The sequence below is a fragment of the Macrobrachium nipponense genome, chromosome 39 (assembly GCF_015104395.2).
Source record: "Macrobrachium nipponense isolate FS-2020 chromosome 39, ASM1510439v2, whole genome shotgun sequence".
NCBI classification, from domain to species: domain Eukaryota; kingdom Metazoa; phylum Arthropoda; class Malacostraca; order Decapoda; family Palaemonidae; genus Macrobrachium; species Macrobrachium nipponense.
Window position 1 is genome coordinate 36,696,519 of NC_061099.1, and position 25,785 is coordinate 36,722,303.

Genomic DNA, 25,785 nt, shown 5'->3' on the forward strand with positions numbered 1-25,785 from the left:
AATAAACCGATCTCTTCTTCACGATCCCGGCCCCATAAAGGGAGGGCGATTTCACTCGCTCCGTCTCTTACTGACTTGTCATACAAGACAAAACACACATAAGATCATCTGGTGAAATTGACTCTGGCACTTCCAATCTTTCTTGGCTAGGACTTCCCAACGACCAATCAAGGAAGTTAAATACTTCTAGCACTCTAAACATACCTTTGAGCAAATGATCCAATTCATTCATTGCCCAAGTCGTCTTAGCAGAGTTAAGGGCAGTTCTCCTTGTCGAATCTACCAGCGCCGAAAATCCGAATCAGCCGAAGACGGTAGACCCCATCCTAAGGGCTCTCCTGTTTCGTACCAGAAACCAGCGCGTCCTGATAACTTCGAAGGAGGAAAAGCGAACATCGTTTTCCCCCGCTTCTTCTTTGGAAGCCATCCAGGAACCAAAACTCCTCAGTGCCTTCTTCATAGAAAGAGTTGGCTTCATCCTCACACAAGAAGAACTCTTCGCTGTCTTCGCCGTTGAAAAAAGTGAGTGAGGAGAAGGAGGAGCCGTAGGCGTAAGGGAATCCCCAAAAACTTGTAAAAGTAGCTCTGTAAGCTTCTTGTAAGAAGAGACAGCAGCAGAAGTGTTCGGTTCCTCATCCGAACTTCCAGGACGTCTTGTCGAGGCGAGCGCGGAAGATCCTTAGGTGACGAAGGGATCCTAGCAGGAGTTGAGCGAGAGGTTGGAGAACGCCCTCTCTTAGAAGAGTTCACATCCACTGGAGAACGATGAGAAGATCTGGAAGTCTACGATGAGACTCCCTCTTCGAGGTATACGGAATCTCAGCTGAAGGAGAGGTAGGGCTCCTACTCCGAAAATCCTCGGAAACCATCCGCAGGGCGCTTACGAGGAGGCGAGCGCCTACTATACTCTATGCACCTATCCTGAGGCGAGCGGCTGCCAGGAGAAGAGCGCCTATCGAGAGCAGAGCGCTTGCGCGGCTCTCCATACCTGTTCCAGTTGCGTACGATCAACGGAAGTTCGACTGGAAGGCGAAATCGCCCTACTAGGAGAAGGCTGCTTGCGAGACTCTTGACGTCTAACAAGAGGGTAACATTCAGGAGAAGGGCGCTTCAACACTAACGAGCGCCTACTTGGAGAAGGGCGCTTCCGGGATTCCTGGTGCCTACCAAGAGACAAACGGTCAGGAGAAGTGCGCCTAGAAGCGGGAGAGCGCCTACACGGAGAAGGGCGCTTGAAAGACTCTTGTTGTCTGCCCTTAGGAGAATAATCAGGAGTATGACGCCTTAAAAGACGACGAGCGCCTACTAGGAGAGCTATGTGCAGTAGGCTCTTGGCGCCTACCTTGTGGGGAGCGGCTAACAGAAGGCCGTCTATCATGCACACGGACTCCTACCAGGACTCTTAGATGCCTGTCAGGAGAGAAGTCACGATCCGATACTCGAGGAGAGTGACATCTGGAAGAAGAACGCCTACTTGTATAAGGGCGCCTTCTATAATCTTGAGGCTGCTGAGGAGAAGTTCTCACGCGAGGGAGTTGAAGAAATCGCGTGATGAGCAGGTGCAGTGCGCTTACCGGAACCGCGGGAATCCAATCTGGAGAAAACTTCTTTCTCCATAGAGCGTCCTACCGATGTTTGGCGCCTTGAAATTGAAAGAGAGCCAGGCGAGCGAGGGCGCTCACGCGAGCGAGGGAGCTACCCGCGAGCGATAGGGCGCTCACGCGAGCCCCCACCTTCATACGAAACCTCCACATATGAAGGAGAACGATCCTCTGAAGAGCGGCGCCTAGATTCTCTTGATCGAAGAGAAACGTCCTTCTTCCTACGTGATCTAACTGCTAGAGAGTCTGCTAGCGCCGTGATCTGAGCTTGAAGTCCCGCGAGTACTCTCGTAGGAGATCTTCTATTTCTTCCTCGGAAGCAGGCGCCGAGCGCGGTAGCGCGAGAAGAAGAACGATCATAGGATTTCTTGGGTTTCTTCGCCTCCACCGACGATTCTTCCGGGAAAACCTCCGGACTAGAAGCCAAAGGACTGCATGGAGCCTTCCAAGCCCTCTTCAACGGCGCGACGCATCCGGGGAGTTCCAACCTCTCTTCGGAGAGGGAGACGACGAAGAGGAGAAGCATTGGCGTAGGTAGCTCCTTCTTATAGCGATCCGAGGCAGCCTGGGAGCGTACTTCAGGATCTGCCGAGGGGACGCCTGACCGGTGGGGGTGCTCTCCCTAGCCCTCCTGCGGCTTTCGACTTTCCTACTCCACTGGAACTGGGAGTCTGGAAGAGGTCTAGGCCTAGAGGCACTAAGGAGCCGGTCAGACGCACCTCCACAACACTGTGGACACTGCACTGATCACTAACACTCTCCTTTACCTTCCAACTGACGAATCTTCTGATCCACAGAAACGATTCTTGGCTTTCAGAGCTTGCCCGCCTCCGAAGGCGAATCTTCGGCTTCGGTGCGGGGAGCCGGGGCTGCAACTTGGGAAGAAGGTTCTAATTCTACGTTAGTACTATTAGGATCCACATCCACTCACTCATTCTAGATCTGCTAGAACTTCTAGAGGAAGCCTTACGCACTCTATCACGTTCCAACTTCCTACATAAGAAGAGAGAGCCTTATATTCTTCTTCATTCAATCCCTTACATTCACTACAAGGGTTAGCAAAAGCACATTCATTCCCCCTGCATTTCATGCAAACCGTGTGGGGGTCTACCGAAGCTTTCGGCAACCTCACCTTACATCCTTCATTCACGCAAACCCTAAACAAAACCGAAGTTTTAACTACCGATTCTAGATCAGACATCGTTAAGGAAAAACAAACTCAAAATCAAAACCGGTCCAACAATCAGCGTATGCCAAGCCAAACCAAAGCGAATACGTCACCAAAAGAAGTCCAAATTAACTCCATGGCAAGCGAGAATCGAAAACTATCGAGCAGGAACCGACAACAGTTGTTATCGTTGCCGCGACAGAGAAAAATCCTGACAAGCTTACGGGAGTGGTTCGTACATCCGCCACCCAGCGGCGGGTAAGGTAGACCACCTGACCTACCTGTCGCGTGTGCCGCGAGATTTGAAATTCTGTCGGGAACGTCGGAGACTATAGCTATGTATATATCTGTCAGGGAAGTTCATGTACAAAAACTCCCTGCACCTCTACCCTAAGGTCAAAACTCATTGAGTGCGGGAGGGATACAAACCTGTTTCCTCTCAGCTGGCTATGTGCCTCACCTGAGTAGAGGAAAAACTGAAGACCTCCCATGTGGCTCTCGGCCTCTCATGTATGGAGGGAATCTGAAGACCTCCCATGTGGCTCTCGGCCTCTCATGTATGGAGGGAATCTGAAGACCTCCCATGTGGCTCTCGGCCTCTCATGTATGGAGGGAAACTGAAGACCTCCCATGTGGGAGGGATACAAACCTGTTTCCTCTCAGCTGGCTATGTGCCTCACCTGAGTAGAGGAAAAAACTGAGACCTCCCATGTGCTCTTGGCCTCTCATGTATGGAGGGAATCTGAAGACCTCCCATGTGGCTCTTGGCCTCTCATGTATGGAGGGAATCTGAAGACCTCCCATGTGGCTCTCGGCCTCTCATGTATGGAGGGAAACTGAAGACCTCCATGTGCCTTAGGCCTCTCATGTACGGAGGAGACAACCATGTCCATCGGTGCGTCTGCGACGGTGTCGTCGATCGTAGTGATGTCCTCTCTTGTAGTGTTGTACCTGCCTGTCTGTACTCTGCCTGGTTGGCACTTGGAAGAATACCCTCAGATAGACCCAGACATGTTCTTTCCTATCTGTCCTAATACTTAAAATCCTCTCGTGATATATCATATCATGAATACCTTATACATATTCCTAATATTCGCCTCCCTACTCTAATAATAACTCAGCCCACAGCAAGATTGTTGGGTTTTAAAAATAGAATTTAGGCCAATGGCCGAGTATTGGGACTATGAGGTCAGTCAGCGCTGAAGGGAAATTGACAAAGTTTGAAAAGGTGTGACAGGAAGAAAAAACCTCTGTTACACAATGAGTCCAGTGTTAGGAGAGCGTGGAAAATAGGATGAGAGAATATGAAATCAGAAAAGTAAGAGAGAAAGAGAGAGAGAGAGGAGAGAGAGAGAGAGAGAGAGAGAGAGAGAGAGCAGAGAGAGAGAAATACAATCATCTAGGATAAAGAGAGAATATAAAATCAGGGAAGAGAGAGAGAGAGAGAGAGAGAGAGAGAGAGAGAGAGAGAGAGAGAGAGAGAGAGAGAGAGAGAGAGAGAAATTACAATCGTCTAACATCTCCACCGTAAATTGCACCCTCTTCTAAGTTGAAAGGGTAATGGTATTATCTTAACGATAATATACTCGTATAACTTCGTACAGCTATGAACAACCGAATGAGAACTTGTTGCTAATGCGATCGACTCCTATAACAACATCCGTTATTGTATTCATCCGTGTGCGACGGTAATTACTGTATTCATGTTATAAATGCAGCTGAAGCTAATAAGGCAAAATTACGTGCATCAGCAACCTGGACAGAAGTCCCGAGCTTTTGTAGGAATTCAACCGCAGCCGTGGTAAAAGAAACTAATAGCATGAAAGAGCTCATTACTGTTGTTTTCACACAGACAAAGGATTAATAAAGTATATAAAGTGTAAGGTTCGTAATACCTATGAAAACGAGTGAAAAACGAACGGAATCCTAAATTTAACGCCATCTAACCCGAGGGAAAAACTAGCTTCCAATGAGACGTATCAGTCAAATTTTGGTCTTAAATTACATCGTAAGACGAACAGTATGACTTCGTTCCTTAAGTTAAGTATCCAGATATTCATTAATATGCTAACTAGGGACAAAAACATTAGCCGAGACCAAGTGATATGGTTGAATCTGGAGCCAAGGAAAAAAAAAAAACAGACTAGCCGGCATCTTGTCTGTCTAAGCCACACCTCCTTACAATAGTGCTGTTTGATGACAAGCTAGTGTAATTGTAATTTAATTGAAAAGTAATAAAATAATATTTAAAGGTAATTAAATTAACTTTAATAGGCCTAATATTAATTTCAGTTATCATTGTAATTTGATAATACGACTGGTAATAATTTGTAACTGTAATTGACATAAGCGCAATGTAATTACTGACGGCAATAGTCTGTTAAACGTATGAAGACGTCATACATACGAATTCCTTATATCTGACATCTGATTATATGCCCCAAGATAGATACCTCATTGACTATGTTAAATGTCAACATAGTTGAACACACGTCTCCTTCAAGACGTTTGTACAAACTTGGCATAAGTGAGAGTGTTGTTATGTTAGTCATTTTAGGCAATCAGGAGAGAATGATATGGATACGGCGACGCAAACCCGTATTCGTCATCCGCGGATTCCAGCGTGAATGACTGCTGAGTTAGTGTTTATACTACGCTAATATGATGATACATATAATACAATTATAATGCTTTAGTCGGACAGAATCCGATCTTCATTCTGTTCGATTACATTCATATTAATTATCCTCAGATCAGATTCTCGTTCGTTTTCAATTACACCTGTACTGAATTATCCGAAGTCAGAATGCCTTGAGCTAGGCTACTGAATATGCATACAATATATCATCGTGAACACTAGGCTAACCGTAGTTAATTTTATTCGATTTCTCTCCATACTGAATATCGTAAGTCAATATGCATTGAACGGAGAATTACTTGATATTAACAATTATCGTATCGTATAAGTAGAGGAAAGTAACCTTAAAGACGAAGGAGCATATCTGAAAGACCAACCATGGCCTAAAAGCTTCTGATGCAAGGAACTCGAAGCAGGAAAAAGCCTAAAGATGCTCTAAGGACACTGTGCCTCTATAAACTACTACTTTTAATAGAAAACCGACCCGAAGAAGCCTGCACTTCTCTTCCTAAACTAAACACTATGTAGCCTATTATCCCTACTCGTCTATATCTGACCTAAGTTTTTATCATCCTGAGAACTTACACATCGAGGGAAGGGGAATCTGCTGCCAACACTGCCTGCTCCGCGCCAGGGGGACGGCGATCCTGCCCCTGTGGGCTTGCGGATCCCCATAACCCCCAGCACCGGTTAGGGCTGGTTCTGGAACAGGCAGGGGAGCTGGAAAAGAACGATTAGTAATTTCAGTATCCCTATGGCTCGATCTATCCTCACTTAATCTTGACATAAAATCGGTAACAGAGATGTCATACTCGATGTCAGCCTACTCTCAAGTCTCTTAAAGAGCACTGTCTCTAAGTCTTTATCTTGATCTACGTTAGTCTCTTCCTGCCAACACTTCTTAATACGAGACCTTTCCTATGTTTGAGATACCCAAACATCTGGTCTTTACATTATATTGAAAAGGCCTACAATTTACGCATAAGGAATGACTATCGTGTCATAGGGTACTCATCCTTTTTCTTGCATTGTTGGCAAAAGACGATACGTTGTTGAACTTCCGCTCATCGTTTTCTGTGATGTCGTGGCCGAGAATGCAGTAGTCGTTGTCATAGCTTGTGTTGTTTCTTCCTTTGCAGAATCAATGTCTGATGACAAGGTATTAAGAGCAATCCAACCGTAATCCAAAGGGATGCGTAATTCGTCACCAAAATCAATCAAATCAAAGGTGCAAATGAAAGCCGGGCAAGACCAAAAAGGAGTTCGCTGTGGATACATCTGTACTCCAGCGCGAACGATAAGTGATTGACGTGAGAGGGCAGGTGTGACCGGCTCGTGAGGCAGGGCTACCAGCGGTGGGCTGGTAACTAGGTAACGAGGGTGTTTGCCAGGAGATTGGCAACACTGATCGTTTATTTTAACCAAAGATTTGGTAAATTTTTAATAAATGATGGTTCGGGCTGGTAAGTGACCAGGGCTTATTCAGGTGTTCAGGGGGTGTATTGCAATATCAATTGTGGGATCACAAAATAGAGTAAAGTTCTGGGAGGCAGTCCACAGGTCTTTACAAACCATAGGAAACACTTGGAATGACCAGTTTCTGTGTCTAAAGAGACTTGGGAGCCTAGATGCACAGACAGCAAGCTGGATTCTTCTTCTGAGTGTGCCAGAAAAAGGAGCTGTCACATCTTAAGGCAGTCATAGAGCAATGGGTTCTTAATGTCACAAGAAGTGCATCAGTACGAGCGGTTTTATAAACTTTCAACATACCATTCCAAAAAAAATGAAAATCAAATGAAGTACGTACTTTTGTATGATGGAACAAGAATTAATCCTAAATATATTAAACAAGTATTTAGCTTTCAATACCTATGGTTGAGGGAGGTTGGGCGGAGTGGGTGGGATGAGCTTCCATAATAGAGTTGCGTGAGCTGCAACCAACAGGAGGAGTTTCACTCTCGCCGCCTCCACTGTTTACTACCTGCATCTCTATTTCTTCGAATGATCGGCTTCTTTAAAATATAAAAGAAATAAAGACATGAGGGATTGCCTTATTTAAACAATGAAATCAACTGAATGACACTGAATTATGGTAAAGATAGACTGAAGAGCAGGGATGAAAGATGCACCAAAGTGCATTCATTCCTTACACAAACTTAACACAAAACTTAGAATGGTAACTGTATTTCACACAAAACAATGGACAATGCTAAATTAGGAGTAACTGTAGATCACAGTCTAAATTAAACAACAATAATTAGTCAGAATGATATAAAAAAAAACACCTGTCAAACAAAATTTTATATGAAAAGTTGTGAATGGTATAAACACTTAGTCATTATATATATATATATATATATATATATATATATATATATATATATATATATATATATATATATATATATATATATATATATATATATATATATTACCTTATGTGCTGGGCAGGGGTTAAGTTGACTCGGACGGGAGTTGGGATATCGTTGGCAGTTGTAGGCGTTGCAGGTGTCAGTTCTTCCTTGAGGCAATCGGTGGTGTCGAACATATGATGGAGGAGGTGATTCATCACCTTTATCCCAATGACCACCACAGAAAGGACTACTAGATGAGCTATCCATCCTGCCAGCCAGGAACCACACCACTGAAAATAAATTTATTTGACAAATTCAGTTCATGGAGTAATTTTTCTATAATGAAGAGGAATAAAAGGGATTTTTCCAAAATGACATGGAATAACAGGGATTTTTCTAAAATAAAAAAGGAATAAAAAGAAGATAAACAAAATTTACATGACAACATATTTTTAAACAAGTTATTTTTCATGAAGATACCTTTACAAGTGAACTATCTTGATCCGTAAGGTGTTCATACAAAACCTTTCTTGCATAAACTTCAGTATGTATATAATTGTAACACAGTAAGCAGACACTTTCAAAATACTGTAACCTATAGATAATCAGAAATGACAGACAAGACAGACAGCCAGGGTAGCAGCAGGAATTCACAGTCACTGCTACAGTTAACTATTTTGTACATCTGATAATTCCTATTAAAATTAGGCTCAAAATGACAATTTTTTAATCAATTTGTATTTTCCATAACTTAAAAACCTTCGGTCTTAACATTAGGATAAATAACTTAGCACCAGCTTGAAACCGGTAGTTAAACTATTGGCATTTGTGCTTGGTCATGAGTCATGTAGAGCCACCCACATACCCTCAAACTTTCTTTTTTGTAGAACATGAAGAAATTGGCCAAAAAGATAGCTATTATTCTTATGGCTTTCTATGTATAGATACAATGGTAGTAATCTCAATTAAGTAATTTTGTTTTACCATTCTTATACGTATTGTATTCCTGCCTGAATGTCTACAGGTGCTAAGGATCTTTTCCTTTTAAGAAAAATAAATTGCTCAAAATGTGGTGGTGACACTATCAGGTAACATGGGCTGACAATAAACACTTTTTTTCTTGGGACTATCTACTACAACACTGAAATTGCTTATCTTTATACCCTTTTTCAAACTGAAGAAGCCAATGGGACTACCAACCTAACAATAATTCCTACCCAGTGGAACCAACAACCTAAAACCGTTTTCCGGCCAATGGAACAAACAATTTAATGGCCTATTCTGTTAGATGAAAAGAATACCCTAACACCCTTTTCAAGCTAATGGAACCAACAACCAAACAGTCTTTTCTGACCAACAAAACCAAACAACATTGAGTTATGAAATTAAGGTTATAATGCCAAACCACTGGTGGATCCATGAAAAATAAAGACAAAATAATAATGTTGATTAGATAATAACAACAGAAATGAGAAATACATAAATGGAAAAAGAAATCTATTATAGAAATATGATATTGTTAAACTACAATAAAGTTTTGTACATACTTACCTGGCAGATATATACTTAGCTATAGTCTCCGACGTTCCCGACAGAATTTCAAATCTCGCGGCACACGCGACAGGTAGGTCAGGTGGTCTACCTTACCCGCCACTGGGTGGCGGGTGTACGAACCAATCCCACTTTCCTGTCAGATTTTCTCTTCCACCTGTCTCCTGAGGGGAGGCTGGGCGGGCCATTAGACGTATATATCTGCCAGGTAAGTATGTACAAAACTTTATTGTAGTTTAACAATATCATTTTTGTACATGAACTTTCCTGTCAGATATATACTTAGCTGATTGGCACCATTGGTGGAGGGTAAGAGACAGCTAAATAACAAAGAAAGAAGGGAAACAACTGGTGTTGTAGGATATAAAAAACCTTGGTTCTTACCTGTTCAGGCAGAAGACTTCATTGATACTGTCTCTGAGTCTGCATTGCCTGGAGAGCTACAGCTAGGACGTGACCTGTTGCTGAAAGACTCACGGATCTACCACCGGGATATCTGATCCCCTTGTGTGGTAGAATCCAAGTCGGATCCTGTTAAAGGGAACTCGTCCGCTTACTTAACAGATCCTCACCACTACTATCGCAAGGAGCTAAAACTCATCAGACCACCTAACCAAACTACCTAGGGTTAGTACTACGACATAAAGAGATGCCTCCCTGCATCCTCTTTCAGACAACCATAAACAACAAATACAAAACATAGGGTAAAAAATATATAAGTCTAACAAGGATAAGTTCCAGCTCCCTGCCCCAGCACAGAATCCGCCGATACATAAGGGCCCAAGGCGAAGCATTTGTCATAAGTGATTTTCACATCACGCAAGTAGTGGTTTGCGAAAACCGAGTGGCATCTCCAGAAAGTTGCCTCCATCAGGTTCCGCACGGACATATTCTTGTTAAAAGCAAGCGAAGTCGCAATGGCTCTCACTTCGTGGGCTTTCACCTTAAGAAGCTTAAAATGATCTTCCTTGCAAGAAACATGTGCTTCTTTAATAAGGCTTCTTAAGAAGAAGGACAGAGCGTTCTTCGATAGGGGTCGAGTGGGGTCCTTTACGGAGCACCAAAGGACCTCTTGATTGGCCTTAAGTTGCTCTTTTCTCTTTAGGTAATATTTTACAATCCTCACCGGACAAAGAGTTCTCTCAGGGTCTTCCCCTACAAGAAAAGATAACCCACGAATTTTGAAGCTCCTGGGCCATGGATTTGATGGGTTCTTGTTCTTTGCCAGAAATCCAGGGAGGAAAGAACAAACCATAGACTCATCCTTAAATCCAACATTGCCCTCAATCGCTTGAAGCTCACTCACCCTCTTGGCGGATGCTAGAGCCATAAGGAACAGAGCCTTCTTTGTCAGGTCCTTGAACGAGGCTGAACTAGGGGGTTCAAATCTAGACGATCCGAGAAACTGAAGAACCACGTCTAGATTCCAGTTTGGTGTTTTAGTAGACTGCTTCTTAACTGTTTCAAAAGACCTAATAAGGTCTTGCAGGTCCTTATTCTCAGATATATTGAGGCCTCTGTGTCTAAAGACTGCTGCCAACACACTGCGGTATCCTTTAATGGTCGAAACCACTAGACCACATTCTTGCTTAACCCTTAGACACCGAAGCGGTAAAAAAAAAAATTGTCTCTCGTGTGCCGGAGGTGTTTCGGAGTGAGCGCGGAAGCAGAATAAATATTTTTTTCAAAAAATCACGGCGCGCTTAGTTTTCAGGATTAAGAGTTCATTTTTGGCTCCTTTTTTTGTCATTGGCTGAAGTTTAGTATGCAACCATCAGAAATGAAAATAATTATCATTATCATATATAAATAATGCGACATATGATAGCGCAAAAACGAAATTTCATATATAATTGTATTCAAATCGCGCTGTGCGCAATACGGTTAAAGGTAACAAGTTACATTTTTTTCGTTGTAATGTACACTAAATTGCGATCATTTTGGTATATAACACATTGTAAAATGATAAAAGCAACACAAAGAAAATATTATCACAAAATAATGCATGAATTCGTAACGGGCGGACGTAAACAAATATTTTTTTCAAAAATTCACCATAAATCTAAATATTGTCCTAGAGACTTCCAATTTCTTTCAAAGTGAAGACAAATGATTGAATATTACTATACTGTAAGAGTATTAGCTTACAATTGCAGTTTTTGACCATATCTGACGAGTTAAAGTTGACCGAATGTCGAATTTTTTATATATTTTTTTTATATGCAATTATTTCGGAAATTAGAAAAGCTACAACCTTCAAATATTTTTCGTTTTATTCTACATTAAATTGCGCACATTTTCATATATAAAACTCTATGAAATGCCTAATATGAAATGGAGCAAATATTCTGAGAATGGGACGTACGCATTTCGGAGATTTGTGGCAGAGAATCCGCGCGCGGAGGGAAGGAAAGTTTTTTTTTTTTTAAATTCACCATATATCTAAATATTGTGCTAGAGACTTCGAATTTGTTTCAATATGAAGATAAATGACTGAATATTACTAGACTGTAAGAGTTTTAGCTTACAATTGCGTTTTTTGACCATTTCGGTAGAGTCAAAGTTGACGGAACATGGTTTTTTTTCTACTTATCGTGATCTATATGCAAATATTTCAAAAATGAGAAAAGCTACAACCTTCAATTATTTTTAGTTGTATTCTACATGAAATTGCGCACATTTTCATACATAAAACTTTATGTAACGGCTAATTTAAAATGGTGCAAACATTACCACAATCGCAAGTATGATTTTTTCGGAATAGTTACCGCGCAGACGTAAAGAAAATGTTATTTTTTTCATAAATTCACCATAAATCGAAATATTGTGCTAAAGACTTCCAATTTGTGGCAAAATGAAGGTAAATGATTGAATATTACTAGAATATAAGCGTTTTAGCTCACAATTCCGTTTTTCGACCATTTCGGTAGAGTCAAAGTTGACCGAAGGTTGAAATTTTGGCACTTATCGTTATTTATATGAAAATATCTCAAAACTGATAAAAGCTACAATCAAGAGTATTTTATTGTTGTATTCTACATAAAAATGCGCACGTTTTCATATATAATACTCCATGTAACGGCTAATTTAAAATGGTACAAAAATTATGTCAAAGTGACGAAATAATTTCAGAGATGTGTCACAGATACTTTTTAAGTGCGGCAAGAAAGAAATTCGCGCTTGCGCGCCTGCGTAACGATTGTAAACAAAACAACATCTTGATCCGTGAACTCCCAGCATCCCCCAAGGCGCGTGGATTCAAGAGTTTTTGGCTGGTAGGCCTAAAAGTATTTTTCCGCGAATTTTTAAAAAAACTTTTGTATGTCAACGTAAAATACGTCCAGTCGGCACCCGAAAGACAAAAAATGTTGACGTAAAATACGTCCAGTCGGCGTTTAAGGGTCAAGAAATAGAAGGAAATCCGCAATCTGGGTCACAGAGGTACTGGAAAAGGAAACGTTATTCCTCTTGCACCACCGTCTGAAGACATCCCACTTCGACTGGTATACTCGTAAGGTGGAAGACCTCCTAGCTCTTGCGATTGCTTTAGCAGCTGTTGTTGAAAAGCCTTTCGCTCTGACCAGACTTTGGACAGTCTGAAGCCAGTCAGACTGAGAGCGGGGAGATTTTTGTGGTACCTGTCGAAGTGGGGTTGTCTTGAGTAAGATCGCTCCTTAGAGGGAGTGATTCTTGGAATGCTCCACTAACCATTCCAGAACCTCTGTGAACCATTCTTGGGCTGGCCAAAAGGGAGCGATTAATGTCATCCTCGTCGAATCTGACTCTGCAAACTTTTTGAGCGTTATCCCCAGAATCTTGAAGGGGGGAAACGCGTAAACATCGAGCCCTTTCCAATCGAGAAGAAGTGCATCGATCCCTATTGCCCCTGGATCCGAGATGGGAGAGCAGTAAAGATCCAGTCTCGTGTTTCTTGATGTGGCAAAGAGGTCTATGTGCGGCCTGCCCCACAACTTCCAAAGGCTCTGGCATACATCTTGATGAAGAGTCCACTCTGTAGGAAGGACCTGATCTTTCCTGCTGAGGAGATCTGCTCTCACATTCCTCTCTCCCTGTACGAATCTGGTGAGAAGCTTCATTCTCCTTTCTTCGGCCCACACAAGAAGGTCTCTTGCCGTTTCGTACAGAGAGAAGGAATGCGTCCCCCCGTTTCCTGATGTATGCCAGAGCCGTGGCGTTGTCTGAGTTGATCTGCACTACGGATTCTCTGACGTTGGATTCAAACGCTTTCAGAGCCAACCACACGGCCATCAGTTCTTTTCTGTTGATGTTCCAGGACACCTGGTCCCCCACCCAGGTGCCTGACACCTCTTTGGTTCCCAGAGTCGCCCCCAGACCTGTCTCCGACGCGTCGGAGAACAACACTAGGTTGGGGCTCTGGGATTGCAGAGACAGTCCCTGCGCAAACTTGTTGGGATCTGCCCACCATGCGAGTTCCTCCTTGACTTGCTGAGAAATGGAAAGGGAGAACATCAAATCCTGAGAACGACGACTCCAATTCTGATGAAGAAAGAATTGGAGCCGTCTCAGGTGCAACCTTCCTATGGAAACGAATTGCTCCAGCAAGGAGAGCGTCCCCAGCAGACTCATCCACTCCCTCGCTGTGCATACTTCTTTCCCTAAGAAGGTTGTTACTTTCTCGAGTCCCCGGGCTATCCTTTCCTGAGATGGAAAAGCCCGAAAACTCTGAGAGTTCATCTGGATCCCCAGATAAACACACTCTTGTTCGGGTACTAAACATGACTTCTGGAAATTGACCAGAAGCCCCAACGAACTCGTCAATTCCAGGGTTTTCTGTAAGTCCTTCAGACAACGATCTTTCGAATTGGCCCTTATAAGCCAATCGTTGAGGTACAGGGATATCCTCACCCCTTCCAGATGAAGCCATTGAGCTACATTTCTCAAGATCCCCGTGAACACTTGAGGGGCCGTTGAGAGGCCGAAGCACAGGGCCCTGAATTGGAAAATTCTTCCCCCCCATCATGAATCTGAGGTACTTCCTCGAGGAAGGATGGATCGGTACGTGGAAGTAAGTGTCCTGTAAGTCCAAGGACACCATCCAGTCCCCTGGACGCAGCGCTGCCAGCACCGAAGAAGTGGTCTCCATCGTAAACTTCTTCTTTTCTACGAAGAAGTTCAGGGCGCTTACGTCCAAAACCAGTCTCCATCCCCCTGAGGATTTCGGAACTAGGAAAAGGCGGTTGTAAAAGCCTGCTGAATGATGTTCTGTCACTAGTTCGATCGCCTCCTTCTCCAGCATCTGATCTACTGCTAGTTGGAGGGCCTGGTTCATGATGGGGTCCCTGTACTTGGCCGTCAACTCCCTTGGGGTGGTCGTCAAGGAAAGTCTTGAGGTGAAAGGGATGAGGTAACCCCTCTTCACGATTGAAAGGGTCCGAGAATCTGCGCCTTTCTGGGCCCAGACTTCTGCAAATCGTAAAAGCCTGGTGCCCACCATTGTCTGAAGGACTTGAGTCTTATTTGGAAGACTTGATTGACTTAGAGAAAGTCTTCCCTCTTCTGTTGGGTCTATGACCTCTGAACGAGGCGGGTCTGGAGGTAGAAGCCCCTCGAAAGGGTTCCTGAGTAGTAGACTTCTCCTTTCTCGTCTTGGTTGAGAAGGAGGGACGAGGCTTCCTTGCTGACTGGGCCAGAAGGTCCTGCGTAGCCTTAGCTGAAAGTGCCTTCGAAATATCCTGGATCAGATGTTTGGGAAACAGTTGAGCAGAGAGAGGAGAAAACAGCAACGAAGATCTCTGCGCATGGGAGACGGACTTTGTCAAGAAGGAGCAATAAACTGATCTCTTCTTTACAACGCCCGCCCCAAACAAGGAAGCGATTTCGCTGGCTCCGTCTCTTACTGATTTATCCATGCAGGATAATACACAATGAAGGTCTTCCGGAGAGAAAGACTCTGGCACTTGCGTCTTCTTAGCCAAGACTCCCAGCGACCAATCAAGGAAGTTGAAGACTTCAAGCACCCTGAACATGCCTTTCAGAATGTGGTCGATCTCATTCATGGCCCAAGTTGTTTTGGCTGAGTTCAGAGCTGACCTTCTCATGGCATCTACCAATGCCGAAAAGTCTGCATTGGCCGAGGACGGGAGACCCAGCCCCAAGGGCTCTCCTGTCTCGTACCAAAATCCAGTCCTTCCGGAAAGCTTCGACGGTGGGAAGGCGAACACCGTTTTTCCTGCTTCCTCTTTGGAGCGCATCCAAGATCCAAAACTCCTAAGCGCCTTCTTCATTGATAGGGTCGGCTTCATTCTCACGCATGACGATCCCTTCGTTGTCTTAGCCGTGGAGAACAACGAGTGCGGAGAAGGAGGAGCAGTGGGGCTAAGGGAATCCCCAAACTCTTGAAGAAGAAGCTCTGTGAGCTCTTGTAAGAAGAAACTGCTGCCGAGGTATTCGTTTCTTCATCCAAACCTTCCTGGCCTTCTTGAAGAGGAGAGCGTGGAGGATCCTTAGAAGAAGAAGTCCTTGCAGGAGCAGAGCGTGAGGTTGGAGAATGCCGTCTCGAAGGAGGAGTCAAATCAACAGGAGAGCGGCAAGTCGAAACCGAAGAGCGCCAATCCGACCTGGCCTGTCTAAGATCGGACTCCCTCTTCGTGGTATACGAAATCTTGACTGAAGGAGAGGCAGGGCTCCTACCACGTGAGGACCGCGTCTATCAACAGGGCGCTTACGAGAGGGAGCGCGCCTACTAGAATCCTAGCACCTATCGCGAGGAGAGCGGCTGCTAGGCGCCGAGCGCCTATCAGGAGCAGGGCGCTTGAGAGGCTCTTGACGCCTGCCAAGCGGAGAACGGTCAGGAGTAGGGCGCCTCAAGAACGATGAGCGCCTACCAGGAGAACGAAGAACTCGAGGCTCTTGGCGCCTATCCACAGGAGAACGGCTTCCATGAGCAGGACGCCTACCAGGCGCAGGGCTCCTATCAGACTCTTGACGTCTGAAGGGAGAGAAGCGGCTCACAGGAGAAAAGCGCCTACTCGGCACAGGGTCCGAAACGCGAGGAGAGTGGTAGCCAGGTGATGAGCGCCTACTCGGAGAAGGGTGCCTTCTAGGCTCTCGGAGATGCTGAGGAGAAGAACGACGAGACGGAGACGACGAAAGGAGCCTGTTCTGCCCTGAGCGCCTCTCTTCTCTAGGACGCACACTAGAGGAAGAAGGATGAGCCGGAGAGGAGCGCCTACCGGAAGCAGGAAGCCGATCCGGAGAAAAGCCGTCGCCATCCAAAGAGCGCCTGTCCGAAGTCTGGCGCCTCGACGCTGCTGAGAGAGAGCCAGGTGAGTGGTGCAACTAGCGCGAGCTCCTACGCTCGGCCGAAACCTCCCCATACGAAGGAGATCGCATACGACGAGGAGAGCAATCCTCCGATGAAAAGCGTCTAGATCTCTTGACTGGGAGAGATACATCCTTCCTCCTACGAGATCTTAAGGCCAGAGAGTCCGCCAGGGCCGAGATCTGAGCCTGGAGTCCCGCCAGGACTCTGAGTCATGCGAATCCCACAGGATCCTTCCTCCGAAGCAGCCGCAGAGCGAGGAGCGGGTGAAGATGGGCGATCACAGGATCTCCTGGGCCTCTTCACTCCCAAAGAAGCCTCTTCAGGAAAGACTTCTGGGCTGGAAGCCAAAGGACTGAAGGGCGCCTTCCACGCCCTCTTCAACAGGCGCGACGCATCCGGAGAGTTCCAACCGCGCTTTGGTGAAGGCGAAGAAGACGAGGAGAAGCACTGACGCAGGATCTCCTTCTTGACACGATCCGAGGCAGCCTGGAAGCGTACTTCAGGATCTGCCAAGGGGACGCCTGACCGGTGGGGGCTCTCCCTAGCCCTCCTGCGGCTTTCGACTTTCCTCCTCCACTGGAACTGGGAGTCTGGAAGAGGTCTAGGCCTGGAGGCACTAAGGAGCCGGTCAGACGCACCCTCCACAACACTGGGGACACTGCACTGATCACTAACACTATCACTCTTACCTTGTTCTAGTAGGCGAATCTTCTTTTCCATAGATCGGCTTCGGCGCGGGGAGCAGGGGCTGAAACCTGGGAAGAAGGTTCTAAATCTACATTAATGTTAGACCCCGATTCAATCTCACTCACTCTCGACCTACTAGAACTCCTAGAGGAGGCTTTCCGAACTCTATCTCGTTCTAACTTCCTAATGTATGAAGAAAGAGCCTTATACTCATCCTCATTCAGAACCTCACATTCTTTACAAGGGTTACTAAATGCACACTCATTCCCCCTGCATTTCACACACACAGTGTGAGGGTTGACCGAAGCTTTCGGCAACCTCACCTTACAACCCTCAACCGAACATACCCCAAACAAAACAGGAGTTTTAGTTACAGAATCTAAGTCAAGACATTATTCAAGAAAAATCCAGCGCAAAGTCAAAACCAGTCCAAAAACAGCGTATGCCAAGCCAAACAGAGCGAATATGTCACCAAAAAGGTCCAAAATAATCTCCAGGCAAGCGAAAATCGAAAAGTCTATCGAGAGGAAACCACAACAGTTGTTGTCGTTCCCGGCGACAGAGGAAATCTGACAGGAAAGTGGGATTGGTTCGTACACCCGCCACCAAGCGGCGGGTAAGGTAGACCACCTGACCTACCTGTCGCGTGTGCCGCGAGATTTGAAATTCTGTCAGGAACGTCGGAGACTATAGCTAAGTATATATCTGACAGGAAAGTTCATGTACAAAAAATAAAATTTTGAGAAAAAAAGTAACTTCCCACTACTGTATTTATCTCATTAATAATACTGCCATTGCCATTCTTTATTCGAATATAATATTTCAAGTGCTTAACATTATGGTAATCTACATCCCAAAATGTTTATAGGTTATCAATCATCACATCTAATATTCTAAAAGTAAATACTTCAGATATCAACAACTGATTCTAAATAAAATGCATGCACTATCCCTCTCCAATACCATAGCCTTATCTTTTCTCTCATTTCCATATATTCCCATATGAGCTTGTGACCAACAATAATTCACCCTGATACACTTACTAATGAATGCAGGATGACCAGCCAAACCTGTATTTCTTACAACAAGGAATGAGACGACATCGACTGATTTGGCAAAGGTAAAACACACTAAATTCTCACCAAAACAGCCTGCATTAAAAACAAATTTGAAAGGTTTTACCACTTCATACATTTTTTATATGAAGGCAGAACAAGAAGGGATAATATCTCGACATGACATCACCTTTAAAAGCACATCCAACGTAGTCATTTGATTTGCATCTAACAGTATGCTGTAAATACTGTAGTATCCTTGGTGCTCAATAAATGTCAAGAAATTCCCTTTTATATTTCACTGGAATAGCGTTTCGTTCCTCCAAATATTGAGCTTATTTCACAATAAGCCAAATATTGGCTTATTGGCAATCAAAGTTAAATACTAAGTGCATAACACCTCCAAAGCAGCAGCATGGATCAAGGCAGCAACAAAACAAGGCAAGAGCCATAGGAACATCTTGTACCTGATGCATTTTAAACCTTTCTTGTTCATGCAGTTTAATCATTTTTGGGTTTTCCCTAAAACCCCCAGTTTCCCACTTGGAAGGTGTCAGGTGCACCAAGAGAGCTCAAGTTATTCCCATATTCAAGTACCTATGCAGTGTAAATGAGTGATCACACCTCAAAACCATGTGTATTATTTATTCTAAAGCATGTTTCCTTGCAATCACCATATACAATATGTTTCATGTATACCTCTTAAGGAATGCATTCATATCATTAACAGTATACTTTAACTTCTGAAACTAATCAAAGCATCGGTAATTCTTCAGAAGCAGTCCGCACTGGATATTAAAATAAGTAATCACCTACATGGAAAGAGCATGTGAAAAGCAATATAAAAAGTATAGTCATTATATGAGAGATTGAACGGGGTGGAATTAAATGAGCTTGATAAGTTTTTACCTCGAATTTTTTCTAAGTCGGGAGAGGTGTTTCCTCTACGGTAATGTTTACTTTTAATGAGCCCTCTAACTTAGTTTCTTACGCAAACAAAAGCAGTTCCAGTTACTCATTATTGGCTGAGAGGTGTGACATCGTTATGACGTAATGGGTTTCATAACCAATTACGAACGACTTTAGTCGAAAACTAGGTTTCACTTGCATTTTAGCGGAGTAATAAAGTTACCTGTCCAGTGTCCACTGGTATCCTTGTTTGACTGAATACTCGAATAATGAAGAAAAACCGGCCTTTTGTCTTCGTGTTGCAATGGCAGAGGCAGTGGCTGGCCCTTCTGGCATTAATTTTGACAGAAACCTTCGATTCCCTACCGATTGTTTGCAGTGCAATGTGGGTTATGGTGAATTTTTTCATTATTTGTCTAGTGGTGGTAAACAAGTTGTAATTGAATATGCTCAAAGACATAATTTAATTCTAAAGGAAAAAAACTGCGAGTGTTGTGGAGCTATTTGTCGTATCGACTACAACAAGAACTCCTTTAGGTGTGATCGATCTGTAGTGACGAAAGGACGTCGGCGTAAGCGGTGTCATTTTAGTGTTTCCTTGTCTAAAGGAACGTGGTTTGACAAATCCCATCTCTGTTATGAAGTTAATCTAAAGTTTGTTAAGTTATGGTGTAGTCCCAACTTTTCTTATAAGTTAGCTGAAGGGGAATTGCAGCTTTCCCAAGCGACAATATGTGATTGGGCTTCATTTTGCCGAGAGGTGGCAATAAGTTGGGTTTTGAGAAATAGTGGTAAGATTGGTGGTGTGGGCCTAACTGTTGAGATCGATGAATCTAAATTTGGCAAGAGAAAATATAATGTTGGTAGGGTTATTGATGGGCAGTGGTGTTTGGTGGTATATGTCGTGAAACGAGGCAGTGTTTTTTAGAAAATGCCAGTAAAGCTTAGGTCCAGCAGAAACATTGCTGCCCATTATACAGCAATTTATTGAGCCTGGTACGACAATAGTTAGCGACTGCTGGAAGGCTTATAATTGCTTACAGGAGTTAGGGTACCAGCACTTGCAAGTGAACCACTCCCTAAATTTTGTGGATCCTGTGACCCTTGCGCACACAAATACCATAGAAAGAAGGTGGAGGGATGTGAAGAGCTTGGTCCCAAGGTATGGACGACGGAGACACAACTGGGTAGGATATCTTTGTGCAACCTACTTTAAGCTCTTCTACAATGACTACAAGTTACGCCTACATTATTTTCTATTGGAAGCTGCATTATTATATCCTCCAACTCCATAATATTCTGGTAAGTAGGCCTATACTTTGGTAAAATTTTTTTCCACCGTTCTTCCTATAACTTAATATAGTGGCGAGGTTGACGATACAGCTTCTGTTAGGTTACTGTAACCCCTGTGGCTAGTGCGCGCAGCGCAACATTACCTCTTGCCAGTACATGCCGTGCTTGCCAAGAATCTTTAAATATGCGGATAAGGCGCGAAGCGCCGTTCCGCTACGGCCTTACTGACAGCACACATAAATCGATTGTCGCGCATATGTAGTCGCTCCCTACTTGTTTTTTGTTGTTTTTGCATCGCCGCCATATTGGTTTTAGTGTTCTTCCGCCGATTTCGGCTCGCGGTCGAGGGGGCCCGCGAATCTGTAGGTGCTCCCAATTATTATTATTGCTGCAAAGCACTCTTTTCTGGTATTTCCCCACCCAAAACCCCCGATTCCCAACTGGGGGCCCCCAAGCTTGTTGGGTGGAAAAGGGGGTTAAAATAACATTTCCTCAAGAAAACAAGATGAGATTCACTGAAAAAACACCATTAAATGAAGGATTGTTCACTCTCTTTTAGAAACTGGTGATGCGGTTTACTTCTGAAGAATTACCAAAGCATCATAAATAATATACAATGGGATGCATTCAAACAAGGAAAAATAGTGCTCAAGACAATTAGGGTGCATTTAGTACATCACTTAGCTACACTGCAAAAAGAGCATCATAGGGTAATTGGCTTTGCACATTAGTCAATTAAAACCCACAAAACACAGGTGTTTCATGTGTTTCAGAAGAATACATGAGAAAACACCTGAACTGTACATTACTGCAACCTGCCCAAGTACATAATTATATGAGCTTTGCTTTATTCAGACAAAATATATTACATTTAATACTACTGATCTTTGCCTAGCTACCACAAATTTATGATGTGCCCAATTTTGTATATTATAATCTCTTTAACGGACAGATGCCCTCATACAAGTAGCAATAACAAATTTTGGGTGGTGGCCGGATTCACTCATGGTAAGCATCAATATTATGTGCCATCCATTTTGGGGGAATCAGGCAGGAAAGAGGCTCCATTACTTCTATAGCCCATACATTAACTAATGGCAACTTTCTGACTGGCTTAGATCAACAAAGTAGGCAGCTCATGAGTTAGTTGTGATCTTGAATTCAAGGGGGCAGGTACTGCCTCTCTCCCACATGACGTCTTCTTATAAATTTGCTCATAAATATATACCAATGAGTTGTTGTTGGTTTTAGTTCTTATCTTTTATTATACCATGTCAGATATTTTGCTACAAAATATTAGAAAAAACATGTATAAATCCTAAAAAAATTTCTGCATCTTCATTCTCAGTATATTTACAAAAATATTTTACAACACATATTCTAAGAATTGTTACTGATTTCATTTCTCATGTTTTAGCATTGTGAGAGCTGTAGCCCTAATTATAATTTTACAAAATAAAATAGAATTTACGATAGTCTTGTAAAAGAGGCACACAAGGGGTTGTAAATAGTCATTTTCAACTTTTCATGAAAGGTATGTAAAAAAAAAAATTCTTTTTTTCTTGCATCATGTGCATTTGCATATCTTCCTCTTTCCACCGATTTTTTTTTTCTAAACTGGACAAGCTCAAAGTTTCCCCAGCAGAGTGCCGCATGTTTTTCCTAGCCCAGCTCCTAAGGGTTAAAACTAATAGCCTAACATTTCACATCCAAGATAGCCTAGACTAGACTCTAGGCTAGAGTTGATATCAGAATCATTTACATCTCACAAGCTAGCTTATTTACTGGTTATAGGTGTCTTGAAGCCTTTTCTAAAATACACAAAATACAGGTTTTTCAGTCCCGACAGATTCCTACCATAGGGTAGTTAAGTATATCTTAGTTTTACCAGACCACTGAGCTGATTAACAGCTCTCCTAGGGCTGGCCCAAAGGATTAGATATATTTTTGTGACTAGGAACCAATTGGTTACCTAGAATTGGGACCTACAGCTTATTGTGGAATCCGAACCACATTGTATCGAGAAATTAATTTCTATCACCATACCATAGGGTAAACAACCACTTTGAGTCTGTCTTACTCAAGAAGATCACCCTTTTTCACTCGATATTTAATTGGTGAAACCACAATACAATTACATCTCTAAGCATTCCATTCAAAAGATTAATGTTTCAACATAATGTGATATATGAAAGCACCATATGAACTAAAATTCACATGGCGTCTCCTCACATCTGGTCCCTTTCGTCTCCGGAATCGAGACCACGTCCTTCCCAGCGCTTATTTCAACAATATTAGCATATATATGTAACATTTATGTAACATTTATTGATATTACTCAAGATTGAAGTTGTAATCAGCACAATAAAACAACATTTTGTTGCTTATATTAGTGAAAATATGAGACGTCTTATACCTGGGGTCATGGTTTGAAACGAAATGCATTTTCATCTTATAATCGGTGGTTTTATCCTCACTGCCATCACAACATTGCTTAACTGAATGTAATTATACACATCTGTTCTTAATTCACTTCAAATAGCACTTGAAATACGTGAGAATTTGTTGACAGTGAAGTCATGGCAGGAACAAATTTCCAGCCCTGTCATACATCTGGCTGCCAAAAACCATCGCCAAGCAGACGAGGATTAGTGAATTGTTTATGACAAAAATTGTATTTTTTTACTAGCACTTTTCATTAAGTCTATATTACTACTATTTTGACTTTTTTCATTTTTAATATTGTACCTAAGCTTGAAATACATGTAACCTTTAATGTTTGCATGCTAGGAATTGGCAAAATTTCATCATTGCCAATTTAGTGGAGCTTTACACATACGCCAATGCATTTACAAACTGTTTCCATGAATTCTAGTTGTCATAGTAATGCAATAATGACAGAATTGCTCTAATATTTATGTATATAAATATTAGAGTAAGGTTTAGTGTAAGTCTTAGTATACCTAGTTTCGAGGTTAAACACATACCAATTGGCAACATTGATAAAAAAAATAGGAAAATGCGAACATCGTAGATACTGTTCACAGCAAAACCATTGACATTTGTGTCAGGAATCTAGTTTACTTTTTCAACGACGAATATTTTCCAATCAATTATCATGAATACGTAATAAATTTATGTAATTCATAACCTTACACTGATGTTTAACCATTTATTTCAAAATTATTTAGCGCACTCTTCTTCCTCCCGAAAAAGTGCGAACGTCATTGTTTATGATTGTTATGAAGAAAGTGTCCCAGTGTCTATGGGTATGATCGGCGTGCGGATTTAGCACAGGAAATGCGAAGTTTGTTGACACAAGTGACTCCGCAAACATTAAAATGCCATCAATCTTCTATACGCAAGGTGTTTCAAGTATTTTAAAAGTGTCATGGAGGCACTGCGAATGGCAAGACTTTCATTAACCTCTGTTTAATCTTAAATTTTGACATTATTTTCTACTTTGAGAGAAAACACTTAGCCTATTTTAAGAGGAAAGTAGAGGTCTCGAGGTGTTGCTTCCACGACCGATGACTTGTGACCATCTCGGGTGTCAGGATGTGTTAAATAACTTTTCCTGGAAGGTGGGTCAACGAGCAGGCAAGATTGGCCCAGTAGTCCACTCGGTTGTTTACACTAGCTGCTTTACCTACCTAATAAGCTACTACCTAAACACAAACTGAAGTAGGCAAGACCAAACTAAGCTAGCTTATTTACTGGTTATAATAGGTAGATGTTTTGTTCTTTTGTAAAGTAAACAAAATGCTGGTTTTTTCCGTCCCGACGGATTCCTACCAAAACTACGTTCATGACCCAGCTAGGTAACACAAACTGAAGTAGGTAGCCAAGACCAAACTAGGATAGGTTAAGCACCGTCATTCCAGTCAACGAATTGGTTACCTGACCCTTAAGGACAATGAGGAATATATATAGAAGTGGCTTACTACTCCAATACCACTCTAACCTCTGCTGGGGGAAGAAGGAGGACAAAAATGCGAACGAAAACAAACCAGAACACTGACGATGCATTCTGGCTGGTTAGGAGTTACAAGGAAAGGAGAGAAGCGTGAGAGAGCCAAGACACGTAACGGACAAACTCTTATGACAACCTGCTGGCAGCCTAAGGTATACTCACCAGATAAACGGAGAAAGGCGCACATACTAGGTAGAGCCATAGATATAGGTGAAATGTATTGGAGAAGACATCTTGATGGGGGTCATAGAACCAACCCCCTGTTAACGAGGCCCAAATCCCTTGTCTTAGAATTTCTACACTCTGTGACCCCATAACTCCCCCTCTAACTGATACTGGCCCCCACACGGCCCTACAGACACGCTACACACACGTTACTCGTACTTTAAACTTCACATTCTGTCTTTAATGTCTTGCAACAGTTCAGCCATCATGACCATCTGATCACTCGCGTTATTGGAACACTTGACTTCTTCATATACAAAGATTTTTTCCCTAAAAATGCAAATATTACCGGTTAAAGTTTCTCTAAATATTCAGTTCTTTTATTTTTTCATCTTCCCTATTTTTTATTGTTAAAATGGCCGCAAATAATGGGTGATTATACGTTTGTTTTACGTATTGCTGAACACTTTCATTTTCAGCAACGAAGTTGTAGAATTCATGACGTTCGATTTGTCTTATGAGTAGAAAGTAAATATGACTACTTCGAAAATTTATGATTATACTGAAGTTTATCTCACTAAGAAATAAACATAATTAATTTTTTATCTATTTAAATAGGTATCGACGGTATTATATATAATAAAATTCAATGTTCTGTATCTCTGGAACTCGAAGTCCTTACACCACACCCGAATGAGTTAAGTCGGGCCAACCTGAGGTAAGTAGTTGGCCGACATTTCACTTTAAATATGTTCGTTAATATAACCGATAGCAAAATAACGTTGATTGCCACCACCTGGTCTCCACCCAATATCCTGTAAAGTGAGAAGTACATTCGGTACCGTCTGTAGCTTATGAATATCCAAGATGTTTCACGACGTTTATGGCTGCATGAAGTCTATTAGTTGATATAAATAGTACTTTTATCGAAAGAAATGGCACCTTTATCAAAATAAAACTACCAGGATGAATTTCAGAATTTTGTACTTCATCTCGACTCGCTGACTCATCTGTGTTTGAATTCGCGCAAGCACGATCATTTTTTTTACCTCATTAATTGCCGAGCGCTCTGCCATGTAGCATGA

At 42.7% G+C, this 25,785-nt stretch overlaps 1 protein-coding gene and 1 long non-coding RNA gene across 5 annotated transcripts in view; one reads left to right on the forward strand and one right to left on the reverse strand.

The window, feature by feature from the left end:
• The window catches only part of LOC135210309 (uncharacterized), a 163,616-nt gene that overhangs the window by 1,310 nt on the left and 136,521 nt on the right, over nt 1-25,785 (forward strand). The window lies entirely within an intron of this gene.
• The window catches only part of LOC135210304 (uncharacterized), a 40,276-nt gene continuing 21,752 nt past the window's right edge, over nt 7,262-25,785 (reverse strand). For 3 of the 4 annotated variants that reach the window (XR_010313494.1, XR_010313496.1, XR_010313495.1), the window contains exons 7-8: nt 7,843-8,051; nt 7,277-7,419 (exon numbers count right to left, since the gene is read on the reverse strand). The gene's annotated coding sequence lies outside the window, so the exon portion shown is untranslated. Of the gene's footprint in view, nt 7,420-7,842; nt 8,052-25,785 lie in introns of all 4 variants that reach the window. The other variant, XR_010313493.1, reaches the window with a different exon arrangement.